Consider the following 18,102-nt stretch of genomic DNA (forward strand, 5'->3'; position numbering starts at 1 on the left):
CATGAAGGAACACTGTTTCTCTGATCTCAAAAGCTCTCAAAATTTATTACAAAAGGAACTACCTTTTTTTTTCTGTGAAGAGCTTTTGTGGTGGACATTATAAAGCAGTGATGCAATAACACAAAGATGAACAGAGGAGAGACTACCATGACTTAGGTATTAGGACTTTTTTGTGAATTATAGTCCAATCCTGTATTTTGTTTTCTTTCTTCCATTTCATTGATAGAAATCTCTTTTCTGCAGACATTTCCTTGGCCTCTGCCATATTGATCGCTGTTGTTGAGGGAGAATGAGTCTTCTGATTGCATTCTACTTGAGAGATTGTTAAGGCAGAACAAACCTGGAGATTCTAAGCAGGTCACTGGACAGTCCTTCATAAATATTCAGGAGAAACAAACATTGTGAAAGACACTAATGCTGATAGAATTCACAGATATGCTAAGTAAGAATAAAGTATTTCCTGCAGAGAGCTCCTGTAGGGATTATATGGCCTTCTGCTTTAATGAAGTTACACTTCTTACTAATGGCAAATAATGTTAACATTTTCCTTTCAATATCAAGGACTATTTTTTCATTGTTTAAAAAATGATGGGGAAAAAAAAGGAAGAAGAATTCTAAGCTGAATTACAAACATTTATAAGCATTCTTTGGAAGAGGTTGCATTCACTTATAAAGTCAATTTCTATTGAAAGTTTAGAAAAAAGTCCTTGATTACGAAACAGAATATTTGCCATTTGTAACAGTAAACATGATTATTTCTTTTCCTGCTCCCTAAATAGTACAAAAAGTGTATGCAAAATTAAAAAACAATTTTTCTTTGTACATTCTTTTCATTCAGTAGAAACACTAGTTTACATACTGGATTATTTGATAAGCAGCACAATTCATAATGAGAACCATATTTTCTGTTAAATTTTACAATGTAAAAAAGGGAGCAAAGGAGGAATGCTTTTCTGTCTAAAAGTCTATATAATTTTTATAAAACTTTTCTTAATATGTTTCTAGCTGCCATATCATACTAATAATACATACTTACATTTCAGTTGAAGAAATCTTCCTAGCCTTTTTCCCCACTTCTAGCACCAACTTTTGAGAATCTACCTTAGCCTTTACTCAGAGAGAGAGTCACTCCTTGGACTGAACAGATGTACATAGAGGAGTTTGGATAGAGTCCTGATCTTGTATCAGACTTAACTTGAATATTTTAAATAGTTTCAATGAAGCTACTCAAACATGTTCAAGTAGTAATACAAGAAAAGGTCATAGAAAAAAAGGTCATAGACTTTCAGTCTCTTTTTTTTTAATTTCTACTCTTTTAACTGTGATTAAATAGCAGTGAAAACTAGCTGTCTTTATTTCATGAGATAGTTTTCGGGTTTTTTTTTATAAATGGTGTTAATGATAAGATTAACTAAAAATTATAGCAAATAAATAAGAATTTTCCTAGAAGAAGCAAAAAAATACTGAGGATTTATGGATGTGCACAAAGACACATGAATTAACCAGTGTAATAGCAATGAATCAGACGAAAAAAAAAAGGGGGTTAGATTCTGTCAACTACCAGAAAGTGTCCAGTCAAGTGTGCAAATGTGCTATATGTGTTAGCAAGACATATTATAGGAGCTATAGTTTCCTGGTATTAACTCTTGCTAGTGTCTGCTTTTTCCCCCTCTATACTACATATATACATATGTGTTAACACCAGCTCGGGTCAAATGACAGTCAAATTTTGGTCCAGGTGTCATGACAATTCTACAGAAGAGGAAAGTCTTGTTTTTCTGTGGCTTTTATTAATCAAAGCACTGGTTACATTGAGGAATGATGAGAAAAGGTTCTTTCAGTCGCTGTGCCAATAAGTTTTTCTTTATTACTGTGGATAATAACACTTTAAAAAAGACACCAAAACCTGAAAGAAAACCCTGTCTATAAGCAGCATTTGACAGCGAGCTAAAATACAGATATTAAGAGGGAGAGAAAGAGAAGTCATGAGTCCGTTTTATTATCCCACCACAAGAGGATGGAAGAGCTCTGAAAATTACTTTTTAAGAAATAGAAGGGCAATTACAAAAGGACCTTCCTGTCTGCTCTCGATTTTCATCAGGGGGTTAGATTTGCCTATGACTTTTAATGTTCTCTAAATAAAAAAGCCTCACACCCCCCATAACAATAACTGAATGGAGGTAGGAATCTTTTCAGCTGCCTTACACATGTAAGAGTAACTGGTATAAATCCAACCCCTTCACATAGAGTGAGTGTGGAGAATTTCTGGAAGAGAACGGAATTTTAGGAAGGCTGGTTGCTCTCTTAACTTTAAAATCCTAAGTTGGGCAAGAAAAATCCTACCCTCGTATGTCTTAATGATTGTCCTACTAAAGGTTAAGGTTCATACATTCTTACTTGTTACCTACTTGTTAATATATATATCATGCCAATTCACATTTAGGAAGTTATATTAACCCACAAATATTTATCCCATTTTCTAATTTCTTTTTTTTAATATTCTGAGAAATGTTGGCAAAGTTTAATTCACTTAAAAATGCTAGAAACTAAATTTGAATGAATGTAAAAATAAATTAAACATTTAAAATGCAATTTTTGATGGTTTTCATTACTTAAGTAAAACTCTTGTGCTCAAGAATAAAAAATATTTTATTAATTCTGCTTTAATTTTACTAGGCAAGGAAAAGGAAAAATTATTAATAGCATTTCTGAGGTTGATTGATTTTCTACAGTCAGCATATAATACCTGTCTCGTCCTATACACCCTGTTTATTTTTTCCCTCATAGAATAGATAGGGGAGGAAAACCACTCTTGTCTCTTTAAATTCCAATCAATTTGTCATTAAACTTACAAACGATAAAATATTTTCTTCATTTGAGGAAAGGGTGCTCTTAAAATTTAGCAAAATACTGCTACACACTTTTTCTAAATACTTAGTATTCCATCATTTTAAGAGATTAGGGGCAGTGCTTCTTTTACATAATTTAAATCACTCTGGCAGTTTGTTGTTCAGTTAGGCAATATATTTTCTGTCATAATTTCTGATTTAATTTGAAATGCACTTATATTGATTTTTATTTAATAATATACATGAAAATCTTTACAGGTGTCTGAGCCTGCCTCAGCACAGGAGGTTGGACCAACCAAACTCTGAAGCCTTTTTCAACCACACATTCCACTGAATTAGTAAACAAAATTATTTGCAGCGTGTTTTACAGTTACATGTGTATGTATTCTCACATAGATATTGTGTGTAACATAAATTATTTATTTACATTACACATGAAATAAATTTAAAAATCAATGCAAATTTTTTCATCAAATGGTTGGGCATCTTATGTCCAATGCAAAGTTGGCAAAACACATCAGTATAGTAATGAGAAAATTATCTCAGATAAATCCATATTCTAATTGTCATCACTGTAACTGCATGTGTGCAGGTCAGTTTGTTTCTCATCTTAAAAGTCACTGATAGCTATTAATAAATAACCATGCATTGTTATACTTTTTCTAGATATATAAATAGTTCTTTCTTATTTTCAACTTGGTTTGTCTTTGATCCTTTTAATTATAAATGCCTAGATACCTATCTTGCAAAATGAAAATACCTTTGAAGTGGGCAGTGAAACCTGATCAGGTCATTATAACCTCTATTTCTGCTAATTAGGCAGTGGGTGTCCTGTGACCTTTTGACATTTGTGCAAATATCATTAAGCAGGTATGTTTCCCTGTGACAGTAATATCATTACTGCTAGACTCTATCCCAAACTGGATATGTGCACTGATTTTTCTCTCAACATCCTCTGTTCAGAAGTAAAACTTCAGAGGAATGAGGTACCTTCATGCTGAGATGAAGGTGATCAATTGTTCAATGTCCAGATGGAGATCAGTGATGAATGATGTCCATCAGGTGTCTGCACTGGGACCACTACAGTTTTCTTCAACAATGACATAGGCAGAGGGATCAGGTGCACCCTCAGCGAGTGTGCAGAAGACACCAAGCTGAAAGGTGCAGTTAACATGCCTGAGGGATGGGACACCATGCAGAGGGATGTAGACAAGCTCAAGAAATGGTCCTGTGGGAACATCATAAGGTTCAAAAAGGCCGAGTGCAAGGTCCTGCAGCTTGGTCAGGACAAGTCCCAGCTCCAATATAGACTAAGGAATGGTGGGATTGAGAGCAGCCCGTCATACTTAGGGGTACTGGTGGGTGAGAAACTCAACATGAGCCAGCAATGTGTGCTTGCAGCCCAGAAAGCCAATCTAACCCTGGGCTCCATCAAAAGGAGCATGGCCCACAGGTGGAGGGAGTCGATTCTGTCCTTCTAATCTGCACTTTTGAGACTCAAACTGGAGTACTGGGTCTAGTTCTGGAGTCCTCACCACAGGAAAGACCTGGACTTGCTGGAATGGGTCCAGAGCAGGACCATGAAGATGATTGGATGGATGGAATATCTGTCTTATGACAAAAGACTGAGACAATTAGGTTTGTTCAGCATGGAAAACAGAAGGCTCTTGGGAGATTTCAGTGTAGTCTTTCAGAATTTAAGAATTAAGGGGGCTTCTTAGAAAGATGGGGACAAACTTTAGTAGCTGTTGTGATAGGACAGGCAGCAAGGTCAAGTATATTCAGACTGGATACAAGGAAGATTTTGGGTTTTTTGTTACAATGAAGTTAGTGAACTACTGAAACAGATTTCCCAGAACAGAAGGTGACTGAAATAATTATGCATACATACAAGCAGCTAATAAATAAAATAGCCCAAGTTGAAATTTTGAGGATGTGAAGGAAGGAAAAGTTGGAAATTTTGTTATTATGTGCAAATAATTTACTTTATCTGTAACTGGGGGATATGCACAGAATTTTAGCCTGAAAATTATGATTTTTATCCAAAAAATTTTAAAAAAATTCTTCAGAAGACAGTTTGAGACCATAAGTGATTGCCATGGTCTTGTAATTTAACCAATATGGTACAATATATAAGAAAACCCTTCTTATAAAGAGGATTTTATGGTGCTGACTTTGTTCTAGCTGAGAGATATTGAAGCAATCTGAAGTATTTCCAGTCACTTCTGACATTTGTAGGAAATAATGCAGTTTGGAGATTTGTAAATACACGAACACATTTTTGTAGTTGAGGAATGCAAGAAAATGCAAGGCCACTGCTTTTCCCAGAACATTGTGAGATGGTTGTCTTTATGATGACTGAAAATGGTCCTGACCTATTTTTTTTTAAAATAGCATCACCACATACATACTGCTAAAGTAGCAGAAAAAATAAATGTGTTCCCTTGGATGCAGAGTGCATGTAAAAGCTTTTATGTGTTTAAAATGTTTTCTTTTAGATGATGTTTAATAAATGCAGAATATGGGAAAAGCAGAATTCCCTCCTTCCCCACTCCCCTTCACAGCCAAGATAATAAGAAGGTTTCTTATAGAAATGAGCCACAATAGCTTCCAAGAGCGCAATGACTTTGCAGACAAATACGCAGTCATAACACACAATAGTTCACATTCAACCCTGGATGCAATAATTATTTTAATGAGAATGATAATGGCTAGTCAGGACACTGGAGCTGGTCCCTTACTATATTAGAGAAATGTTTTGTGAGTTTAAAATTTATCATAGGCAGCCCCCCAGACAGTGAAGGAAAGAGCTTATTCTCAGTGATCTGACAGTTATCAAACCTGGTGCAAAGATCACAATGGGCTCGGAGCATCATCCCATGTGTCAAGTAAAGGACTCTGAATCACAGCATTCCAGCAGAATATTGGTTCTTTAAATTAGTCCTATTCTCTAGCATTGCTGCAAAAATTGCACCATGCTGTAAGGATTCATCCAGATATAGTCACAAGAATAAGTAGGGAAATTCACCCTATTTAGCTAAACAAAGTTTAATTTTGCTCACACATTTAGTGAACATTCTTGAAAATCTACTTGTGGTGCACCTTAAGTAGTCATGTGTGATTGTGAAAAGAAGATAGCAATGCTGCTAGCTTCACGTGATAGCCTTTTCTTTATTTTGTAGAGAACTGAATGGCTCCAGCAGAAAAGACTGGTGGTGATTCAGGAAAAAAATCTAGCATTAAATATTCTTGTTTCATTTTTCTTTCTCTTTCATTAGTAAGCTGGAATAAATAGTGCTTTATTGTTTCAGCCAGACATATCATGCTGGATTCAACAATACAAGAGAATCAAGACTGTTGCTGCTCCCAACCAGTAGCAAGGCTGATGATGTAATCCCATCAGGAACATGCACATGTATCACACATACAGATAGACAAAGAAATGAATTATATAGATACAGGTGGTGAGAGACAGAGACAGAGACAGAGAGAGAGAGAGAGAAAGAGAGAGAGAGAGATGATAGAGAGTTGCTTCCATCATGGACACACAGGCCCCCCCAACCTGTGGTCTAATCCACTGCTTTCAGACTCTCATACATCCACAGATGCACACAAGATGCACACAGAACACAGCCCCTCTAACCCAGGAGAGAGTAGGAAAAAAAAGCAATTAGATTATAAAACAGACTGTGCTTGTCAGACATATCACAGAAGCACAGAATAAGCTGAGTTGGAAGGGATCCACAATGATCATGGACTCCAAGTCCCAGACCTGCACAGTACCATCCCCAAAAGTCGCATCGTGTGCTCAAGAGCATTGGTCAAATGCTTCTTGAACTCTATCAGGCTTGGTGGTGTGACCACTCCCCTGGAGAGCTTGTTCCAGCACCGAACCACCCTCTGAACCTGTTCCTAATATCTGAGCTAAACCTCTTCTGACACAGCTTCAGGACATTCCCTCAGGTCCTGTCACTGTTCAGCACAGAGAAGAGATCAGTGTGTGCTCCTCAACTTCCCCTCATGAAGACATTGTAGACTGCAATGTTGCTCTCCTTTGGACACTGTCTAATAGCCTTATGTATTTCTCATCAGGTGGTGCCCAGAACTGCCCCCAGCACTGGAGGTGAGGCTGCCCCAGCTCAGAGCAGAGCAGGACAATCCCCTCCCTTGCCTGGCTGTTGTTGCTACAATCTTGTTTGCATTTATATTAATTTTGATTCATTACATCAGTATAATTACAGTTATATTTCTGACCATTAATCTAGAGGGATTGAAAGGTAATATTGGAAGAAATAGTACTTCACTGATCCTTTATATTTTTTTTAATGGAAAACAGGCTAGTATAAAATCTATAAGGAAGAGAGAGGAAATCCAGGTGGACTGTGAGGGAAGAGGGGAGTGTATTATCTACCTTTTCCTTTTGTAACTTCTATGATTCTTCCAACCTTTACCCAGTCTCAGTCTGACACTTCCACAAGTAAACGTTCAGGTACTGAAAGGATGCACAGTGGGATAACTTAACATTACTGCATATTCAAAGGAATCATTATGTGACAACAATCTTTAAGTATTCCAAAACCATTTTACTGTGATACATGAATGTAAGAGATCTCATTGAAAAAGCACTCAAAAGCTAAACTTCTACCTTGCTATTCCATCTTCATATTTCTAGCACCTGAGAAGAAATCACCATGCTGATAGAAAACAATGTTGTGGTGAATAGACACCATGAAAGGACTAATTACATGCTCATTTAAAAAAAGAATAGAACTGACTTTTATATCTCCAATGTAGAAGTTGCTGTGAAGAATCTGCAATTACTCCCATGTGAAGAAATGTCCATTTTCACCACTTAGCTTACTGAATTTGAAAACTACAGTGGTTCTCATCCTGGAGTACATGTTAAAACAACAATGGCCAGTGTTTCGTTACTTCAAATTATAAAACAGAATCAAAGCAGAAAGCTGAAGTGTGTCTCTCTTATCTTGCTTAGCACTGTGACGTGAAGAATAAATACCTGATTTTATGGAATTCAGACACTTAGTATAAAACACTTGGAAAAAAGAATTCAACCAAAACTATAGAAAAGAATGACCAAAATATCCCTTAGCTGAATACTTTAAAGAATCTTGAGTTTTAAGTGAGTATTTATGCTCAAGCTTTAAAATTCTGAGCTCTTAGAAATACCTTATGTTATCTTTAGACTAAATATTAGTTATTTCATTCTTGTTTAGGAATTTCTATGTACATATTGTTATTCTTATTATTTCCCAAATACCATATATAATATATCCATAGAAATACGTGTTACAGATATTTAAAAAATAAAAATCTAAAAGAACTCAAACATTTGATGGCTTATAGGCCTAAAATTGAAAAGTAAATGCAACAAAGTCAGTGCTCAGGGTAGTAATCAATGGACAATATGCAAACTATAGTTAGCAAAGGACTCATGAGAAGTATCCAAGGGCTAAGCACTGCTTCTGCAAACGGCAAAGAAATCTTTAAGCACAACACAGATTTAACAGGAATTAAGAGTTTTAGAGAGCTCACTTGAAAATTTAAGAGCCTCCTTTACATCATGTCAAGTACCTAAATAAGTAATTAGTAGCTTTTTAAAGAGTAGTTGGAGTCTGAATATTTGAAAGAGACATGAATCAACAAAATTTCAGCATTTAGTATCCTCATGTACTTTTGAGTATCCTTGGGAAGCTTTCATGCATTTCTTGCACCCAAGACCATTTAAATTCCAGTTTTATATTACTTATAAAAGGGGTGAAGAAACACAAAGAGGAGAGGACTGATATATATATATGGACCATTGATTCTTTCTGTCCATTCCAAACAAACAGATTTCCTTAGACAAACTGAGGTCTTGAGCTTATAAATGAATAACGATAAGTCTGGTTTAACAGAGCTCCAGACAACCATTAAAATTAATGTGAGTTCAATGGAGGCCATTACAATGTACGTGAGAAATTATCCATTTTTCTGTCTTCATTTTTACATAAAAAGAATGTCCCCCTTCTATTTTGAGAGTGCTGCCATTTTATTTTTGCTTGTGTTTAGTACAGTGCAAAGACATAAACCCTCTAATGCTTTCTCACAGATGCTTGCCTTCGTTTTTGTTTGTTTTGTTGTTCAATTAATATCAAAGAAAGGTCAGTCTGACAAAGTATATGGTTGGTGTTTGTGTATGGAAAAACATAATGGGAAACTTGTAGTAACAGGAGTCCCATGTGCCAAAGAAAATGTTAAAAAGCCTCTCCTTAGTGACAAAGTGAGCTTCATTTGTACTGCATAAGTACCCTACTACAAAAGCAGTCTTGGACTTCCATGGGACTACTATGAATATGTTTATAATATGATTAGGCAGGCAAAGCACTCCTAAAGTGCTGCATCACTAGTCTTGTGACTGTTATACTGCTGTAGTGGGACCTCTTAGACTTCTAGTGGGCTGAAATAGCATTACTTATAAGTGTGCTTATATCTTACTTAAAATGAAGAGAATCTTGGTGGGCTGATGTCATAATGCTTGTAGAATGATATTAGCATTACAAATGGGGACAGATTTTTGCTCACTTTACTTCTGTGACTCAAATGGCAGCATTACTCCACAATTTTTGAATCCCATAGAATGGAGTTCAAAATAAATCCCTGTTCGCCAAAAAATTGAAAACACTTACTGATCAAACAGATTAATTTAATGCACATTTGTGAACCACTAATATGGTATTCTCCTGGGGGCAGAGGAAGTATTGCTGTGGGACTACCAGACGTGGTGCTACACCACAACTGTTAGAATTTCTGGAGACTTCTAGATTTGCATTTTCTTTGTAGTTTCATTAACATAATTTGAAAACAGACTTAATTAGCGTTTAGCACTGTACATTTTGTTTTATTTTTATTTTTTTAAATTCCTGAAGAGATGTTTTTTTTCAATGTGGTGAGATATTGAGTTGACAGCTGAAAAATCAACCTCCCTTTGAAGCTATACAGTAATTCTGTATAAGGCTAGTACCAGGCCAGTTTTACTGATCAGGCTGGGGGTTTCTTTAGTTTTTGTTTTATTGCCATTTTTACTATCTCTTTGTTCTTCATTCTCCACTAGCTTCATTCTCCACTAGCTATTAAGCAAGAACTTTCAGGAAAATAACTTGCTAATCTCTCTCAAATCATGCAAAGAGGATTGGTGTTACTGCTCTAAATAAATAGACTTTCTTTCCTAAGGGTGGGATAACATTAGGTATTTTTGTGGTCTTCCTCTCCATGATAATCTATGCTTAGCATTTTTCCATGTATTCTGTTCATGTTCTGTTTGCAGTTTGTACAAATATGTTGTTCTAATGGAATACCGCTAATAGTCCTGAAAATGCTTCTTCCTCCACCAAAACCTTTATCTTCATTTCAGTTTATGATTTTTGCATTCCTGTTTTTATCTAAGTTTTTTTTTTTCCTCTAAGTTCTCTAAGTTCTTTTCCCTTGCGACCAGACTGATCGTGATAGAAAAAAAAAATTCCACTTTATTTACCAATTTTTATTAGTCTTTGCCTTTACATACAAAAGTATCAGTTGGTATCACATATGATGACTTTACTGGTCCAACCAGAACCAAGAATGAGATTTTCTACTCATTTTATGCAGAGCATCAAACAACCAGCAGATGGAAAACTTCCAAGTTAGGTATTACTTCAGCAGATATGAATTAGTGACCTGAAGTTGAAAGAATCAATATACTTCTACGCTTTTTCTTTCTTATATAGTTTTCTATTTAAATTAATTTTGCTGTTAAAACATAATTTTTTTTTTTGCTAAAGAACAACAAATTAACCACGAGAGCAGTAAAAATGAAAGAATAATTGGACTACTTACAAATACACTTCATTATTTTATTGGCTCAATAAATGATGTTGCCTCCAAAACATCACTTGCGAAGGATGCTGAGAACTTAGGCATAAAAAAAGCAAACAAAAGCTGTAAGATATTTGCAAATGTCAGATAGCTAATATCACCCAAGAATTTCCTGTATGGTATTCTTAGCCTCATTTGGACAGTAATGCAGTACCAAAAATTTGTGTCCCTTATGAATCACAGATCCATAAAATCCTCATGCTTCCAGATCACATGTTTTTCAAAGCCTTTAGTAAAACTGCTTCTGGCTTACTCAGAGCACTACTGGGCCATGGAGAGGTGTGTTGCTTTAGATGCTGAAGACCAAGTGCCAGATTTCCAGTAGGACTAAACTGCTGTAGCTTCATGGAAACAAATCACAGTGGCCACTGCAAATGTTATAGCAGTGGGAACTGTGGAGAGGGACCTGGCTGAGCAGTGATGATCTGAGGTACCTCTTGTACATGTTAGAGGGTGTCTTGCTAAACAGAAGTTGTTAAAACATTTGTTTGAAATGCTGCCACTGGACAGGATCTTTCTAAGCAAATGACTAATCCCAACAGTACTAATGATACCCATTTATCACGGAGGTTACGTTTGTATGTTTTGCACTTTCCAATCTGTTACAGGAAAATGGTGGTGGCTGGTTGAATGCCTTTTTTTTTTTAATGAACATTTAAAGTACATAATTTTACTTCATTTGTGCCAGAAAATTGCCCAAACGCCTTCATTAGAAATAAGCAAATCTGTTCAATACTATCTGAACAGCAGGTAGTAGAAGCCTTATTGAACAGAAAAGCTTTAACAAACCTTATCCTGTACACGTCCTGTACTATTAGTCTGTTTATGTACTCACAAGTTTAAGGAAAATATGGGTGCTGCTACATAATAAACAGTGTCACACTACCCTTCTTTTTTATCCAGGTGGTTGATTATATGGTATGGGAGATTTTTGCAGGTGGTATAGAAAATCATTTATACCTGCTGCTGTACCCACTGAGCAACACTTTGCCAAATGACACAGCACCAATCACATATATCAGCTCTAATGACTCTAGTGGTATCTTTACTAGATATACCTTTTTGTTTTATTTTGTTTTTTATTGTTTTTTGTTTTGTTTTTTTTTTTCATTGAGAAATAGCCTTCAAAAAGACTTTTACTTGTCTCTGGGTTTTTTTTGTTTTTTTTTTTGTTTGTTTGTTTGTTGTTGTTGTTTTGTGGGTTTTTTTGCATGGTCTGTTAGGCAAAAGGAAAAAATATTCAAGAGAAACATAATTGGTTAAAAAAACCACAATAATTAAAAGCCAGATAGGATAGCAAAAATGAACTGTACACTGGATGGCTTGGCATGCTGCCACCAATCCTTGGCAGAAATCACTTGCTGCTGGCACTGGAGATGTTAGATGTACTAGCCACTGGGCCCCTGCTATAAACATTTTACTATGTAGAATCAATATTGACATACTGCATAAACAACTGGATGGACCTTGGACAAAAATGATAGCAAGTAGCATTTCAATAATTTCACATAAATCTGAAAATACAATCGTACTTGACATTACTATTAGTATTGTATCTGAAGACCCTGATTATCATTGAGCACCATTGAATTTAGTCTATTAAACATCAATCTTGTGCTTTCTTTGCCTATGACTGTTGTAAAGAATGCAGCAGTACAAAAATTATCTTCAGTTGGTACCCTATGGGAAAGCATGTGGGGTATTTGTTGTCCTTTGTGCAATTAACAATCACATTGATCACTTGCTTGATCACAGTTAATAGTAGATAAGCTGTCTGATTCCCATCCCAGCTGTAGTTAATGAAAATAGACATTAACTGTTGCTAGAACAAAATAACTTCTTCTCTACCACCTGTACTTCTTGTTTGGAAGTGTGACATATGTTATGACCAAGTTTTCTCCAGGAGTAGACAATAGATTAAGAACTTTCCATAACTAAATAGTGCAGGTTTGTTATAGAACTCCATCACTGCTTACATATTTTCCTCAGTTTTGATAGACAAGCTAATACATTTAAGAAAATTATTGTCCACACTTGGATTCCCTGAAATTCCTTGTATTTTAGATAATGAGAGCACTGCTGCTGTCTCATAAAAAAACAAAGAAAAACAAAAAAATCCCCAAAACCAATATTGTTGCTGCTTTCTCATGAAACACTGTTGTAAGACAGCTCACCATTATTGCCAGGTTTATGTGAAAGATTTATGAGATCAAGTACCTGTGCTTTAACTCCAAGTTCTTGAAGTCTGAGGCTGGTGCTCCAAGTCCTCTAAATCCCTTTAAGGATGTGGACTCTTTCTCTCAGTTGGAAGTTGTCAAATAACTGAAGAAGATTTAAACTACCACATACAGTACTGCTTCCTGCTGTGGCTGATGAAGGAGATACACAGCAGCTTTGCATTGTGACATTATTATTTTCTTTCTTGTAACAGTAAAGTGTCCTCTTCTGTTCAAAAAGAATTTGACATTCTCATCAGTGCTTTGCCTTTAATAGGTACAGTTAAGTGATACTAACCATGGATAAGTTTTCTAATACAAGGAAGCAAGCTTGCTCGCATCTAATGTTGCAGTGGGGTGGGTGAAAATAATGAATGCAAGCTGATGTTGGCAAGGACGGAAACTGATGGAATAGATGGACTGTGTGATGTGTGCACCTTTATGTCCCCAAAATATATGAAATGGAGGGGAAGAGCTACTCCCTGTATTAAATTATTCAGATTACTAAAAAAAAAGAAAGAAGGGGGGGAGGAAAAGGGGGAAAAAAAGAAAAACAGAAAAAAGAGAAGAAAAGGAAGCAGCATATATAAATCTACATTCATTTATATGAAACTAAGCAGTAAAAGAAATTTAAACTTTTCCTGATTCTGGTCACGCTTTCTATTTTTTGGTATCCAAGGTGCTTTTTTTTTTTGGCCTTTTCTACCACTAACAGTTCTTTCAGGAGCACATTGACAGCTTTGAGCTGATAGAGAATCATTATAATCAGTGTAGAAGATATAAAGTCACAATGAGAAGGGAATTCATGTTTACAGTACTGGGGACCACACACTGTGATACTTTGCATTAGAAACTCAGCAGGGGCAGTGTGAAAAGCTGTAGCGTTATAGTAGATATGGAGGCTTTTGGCATGAATAGGTCATGTGTGTTCAAGTACCTGTCTAACGTGTAACAATCACAAAATATTATCATATTCAGCAGGATGATTATTGCTGCTGCATTGAATATGTACCCTCTTAAAATCCCCCATGATCTCAAAAAAATGAAGAAGATACAGCATCAAATAATAGATTCCCACTAACCATATCAGCAGTACATTTCAAAATACATTGCCACAAAAAGAGGAGACAGAGACATACAAAGGAATAGATCAAAACTGCATGAAATAGGTGCTGTGTCAGAGCAAGGTTATTCCTTCAGGTAAAGAAAATCTTTTAGCCAAAATGCAGAAACGAATGCATGAAACAAAGTGAACAACCAAACTTTACATCTATGTTCTGAGAAGAAAAATAATATCATAATGAGTAGAAGCTTATAGCAGTTCAAAAACAGGTTCAGAAATCCAGGAAATATTTTCTGGGGAGATACAAACATAGAGCAAAGATTCAAGACAATATCACAATAAGTCCCTTTAGTTTTTAGTTTCTTCCTTCTCTGCTTTTACTTCAAGCTTATGAGGTGAACTGCAGGCAGTTGAAAATTACTAACAAATCTCTAAGAGACAGAGATCAAGCAGCAGAAGTTTGACCTCAAAGTCCTTTTTAAGGTAGAAAAACCTACATTTTATCCCTGTTATTACAGCACCATGTTGAAAGAATGTTGAGGTTACAGAAAGGCATTTAAAATTTGAGAGATAGCAGAAACACTTTTCTACTTTGCCTAGTGAAATGGAGGGGTGTTACTGTCTTCATTTCACAAATGAGCAACTCTAACAGGAAAAGGATATGCTTATTTTGGCTGCCCAGGTGTAGCTGCACTTCATGCCCATGCACCTGATGGTCAGAGCACTTAGAATTTAAAGGAGTAGATGAAATCTACTTAAGGTTGTACACCAAAGCAGCTTGGAATTAGACATCTTACGATAGTGGTGGCGAATCACAGAATCACAAATTCCTGCCCTAAATGTTCAAAGAACTACTCCCTTTGACTTCAGAGTCAACAAGCATTCCGGGAAACAAAACTGCCCCTGAGAAAATGAGGAATAACCCATTAGAAACACTTCAGAAGAGATAGCTGTCTACAGCAGGAGAGGTAATCTGCTCACAATGTTAGTGGCCAGCTGTCTTAACCACATTGTGTTTTCTCCTTTGCCATGGCTAATGTCAGTAACCATCACACTAGTGTACAAGTACTTGATATTGTATTAGAAAAAAAATCAAGAAATCAAGAAAGAAGTGTAGGTAGATGACTAAAATAAATAAGTTTGCTCAACAGCTTGTTCTAAGAAAAAAAGACAGGAAATACACTTCTAGCCTGGAATTTGATCAACCCCACTCCTTAATTCTTTGATTTTACTTTGTATCTACTTTGGTCTGTTCCAAGTAGATTTCTTTGTTACATATAGATGTAGTCCCTATTAGAGTGGATGCAAGTTAACAAGCTGTTCTTATTTTGGAGGACTAGTTGCCTTTTATTTAGCTGATAAACTTACTAATGTTTGCTGATGTAAGCCTGTAAACCTGATGTAAGCCTGTAAGAACCTGCTTCTAGTCATCTTCATCATCAAATATATTCTGACAAGCCCTAATGCTCAACTTCATGGCTACATTTTAGCATCACTCACACACTGGTGTGCCAGACGAACTGACAGACATGCTCAGAGTTCTGACTTTAAGTCCCAAGAAGAAATTAGCAGCAGGCCAGTCCCAAATACTATTTCTCCCTACAGAAGTTTGGGACACTTTTCCAAAATGCTAAACTAGGCCTAAGTCTCTTTTCTACAAGATGAAATGTCCCAGGTGAACACAATAAAAGACAGACTACAAGGATTTCTGGAGCAGGCATTTCTCATTCCTGCTTGTGCAATTTGCTCTGCTATGCATCAAGTAAGACTCACTGAAGCAAAAAATCCAATCTTTCCAAGTAAATGTCCTAAGCACTGGTTCCTAGGAAAAAAAAATGTGGGGGAGGGCATTTCCAACTACCCTTCCTTTTTTAAGAGTAGTCTGAAATGCCAAACTCTCAAAGGGCCTTGATGCCTATTCCCAGTAGTAAGTGGAAAATAAATGAATCCATTAAGGGAGGGGAACTGGTAATCAAAGCTAAGGGTCAAATCACCTAAGAGGGAACTTAAGTATTGACATTATTCAAAATGTTTTCTTCATATCTAATTCTAGAATGGAAAAGTATATTATATGTGTGTATATATATATATATATATATATATATATATATATACATACATATATATGTATATGTATACGTATACGTATACGTATACGTATACGTATACGTATATGTATATGTATATGTATATGTATATGTATATGTATATGTATATGTATATAATATGTCAGCAAAATACATTCTATGCTCTTCATGGACGAAGAATGTAGATGCAAGCTACTATTAAACAAAATAAGGTAAAAGCACATGTTTTAGCACTAACCCTTGGCTACCTCTAATGTTTAAACAAAACCTAACTGTAATTGAGAGAGCAATACTTTCTGCTAAGGAGGAAAAAGGACCTGTTGCAGGTAAGCAGTGATTCAGATCTGGCATAGTGTCCTAACTTGAGAGAAACAATACGTCAGCTATTCTTACCTCTTCTTCCATTTCCCATGTTGGTAGAAGCTGTGGCGGACTTCAGTGTATATTTATATTATCACCTTCATGTTTCATCATATGTGAGACTCATTATAGATGTTAGATGCATGGATTTTGTTTTCTCCTTGTTATACTGGGAAAAAAATTCTCCCTAGTTCTTAAAGTTTCATTCTTCTATGGCTATATATGAATTGTGTTTATATTTTTATGGCCTTGAGTATTGCCTATTTTCAAGGTCTTTGTTATCCTCTTGAGTTTTTACTCTTGGAAATCACTCTTATACAGAACACAGTCCTAGAAAGAATGTAAGGTAAGAGTAATGTAAGGTGGAGCCATGACTTCAATATTTTTTCTTAGTGTTCAAAATAAAATTTTCTTGCTTCTATGAAAATGAATTTACCACTGTGCTGTGCCAGACAGAAATATTTTCATTTCTTTCAGTCACATAGATAAACTATCCAGCAGAAAGATAAAGAGTTACTGAAAGAGGAACAAAGAGAACAAGTCCACACTGTTGGTTGTTTTGGTTTTGGCTGGACTTTTCTGTTGTTACGTTGGGGTGTAGGGATTTTTTTTGTTGGCTTGATTTGGTTTGGGTTTGGTTTGTATTCTATTTATATTGTATGACAACTATGTGGGAAGAAAGCCATAGCTACAGTTCCTAAGACTACTACTGTTTGCTATGTCTTTAATTTAATTAGGTCCCAAGCTCTGCAAAACTGCACCCATGATTTTTCCATACTTGCCAAAGGTCCTAGCAGGAAGGCACAGCAAAATAGGATTTGGTAACACCTCATACTACTGCAATTATTTAACCATCAAACCATGATTCTGCTATAATATTCTTGAAATGAAACTGAACTCACCTAATTAAATGGAAGTATTTAATAAACTTTGTTAAAATGGACTGCAGTATAGAATTTATGCCACACCTAGAGTTACACTATTTCACAAAATTAAAGTATTTCTTTTCCTCAAGACAGTTCTGCATGAATTCTCATTGTTATATGCCCAGAACAGTATGCTCTGCGTTCAATTTCAGAACTGGCAAGTAACAATAAAAAAAGCTTAAATTTGTCGATAACTAAATAAATTAAACATCACACACCTCCTAATTGCTGACACAACAACTAAAATCAGGTTTTTATAGGCAATATTCTATGTGCTATATTCATCTGTGCTAGCTATCCTAATTGCCTGGGTTGAGATTATAACTTGGAGAAAGTAAGATATTATGCTGTACTCCTCCATAGCTAAGAGATTTCATCCTAAAGGGTGACAAAGGAACACTATTAGAGCCACCCATTCACCTCTATCCCCATTAATATTGATATTTAGAAGAAAAAAAATGCATGTTCATTGAAATGAACTATGTTTGATATCTGAAGGCTGATTTATTCAATATGAAAAACTAAACTGTGTTGTGAGGATTTGTGTACAATGCAAACCTGTTAAATACTTAACAGGGCATAACAAAAAAAAAGAAGTGTTCTTTAAGGAGGAATGCTGGAAGCAGCACTGATCTGGTCTCATTGGTACATTAGCAGTTCTGGTTGTGATAAAAGAACACCAGTGTCAAG

The sequence above is a fragment of the Cinclus cinclus genome, chromosome 2, assembly GCF_963662255.1.
Source record: "Cinclus cinclus chromosome 2, bCinCin1.1, whole genome shotgun sequence".
NCBI classification, from domain to species: domain Eukaryota; kingdom Metazoa; phylum Chordata; class Aves; order Passeriformes; family Cinclidae; genus Cinclus; species Cinclus cinclus.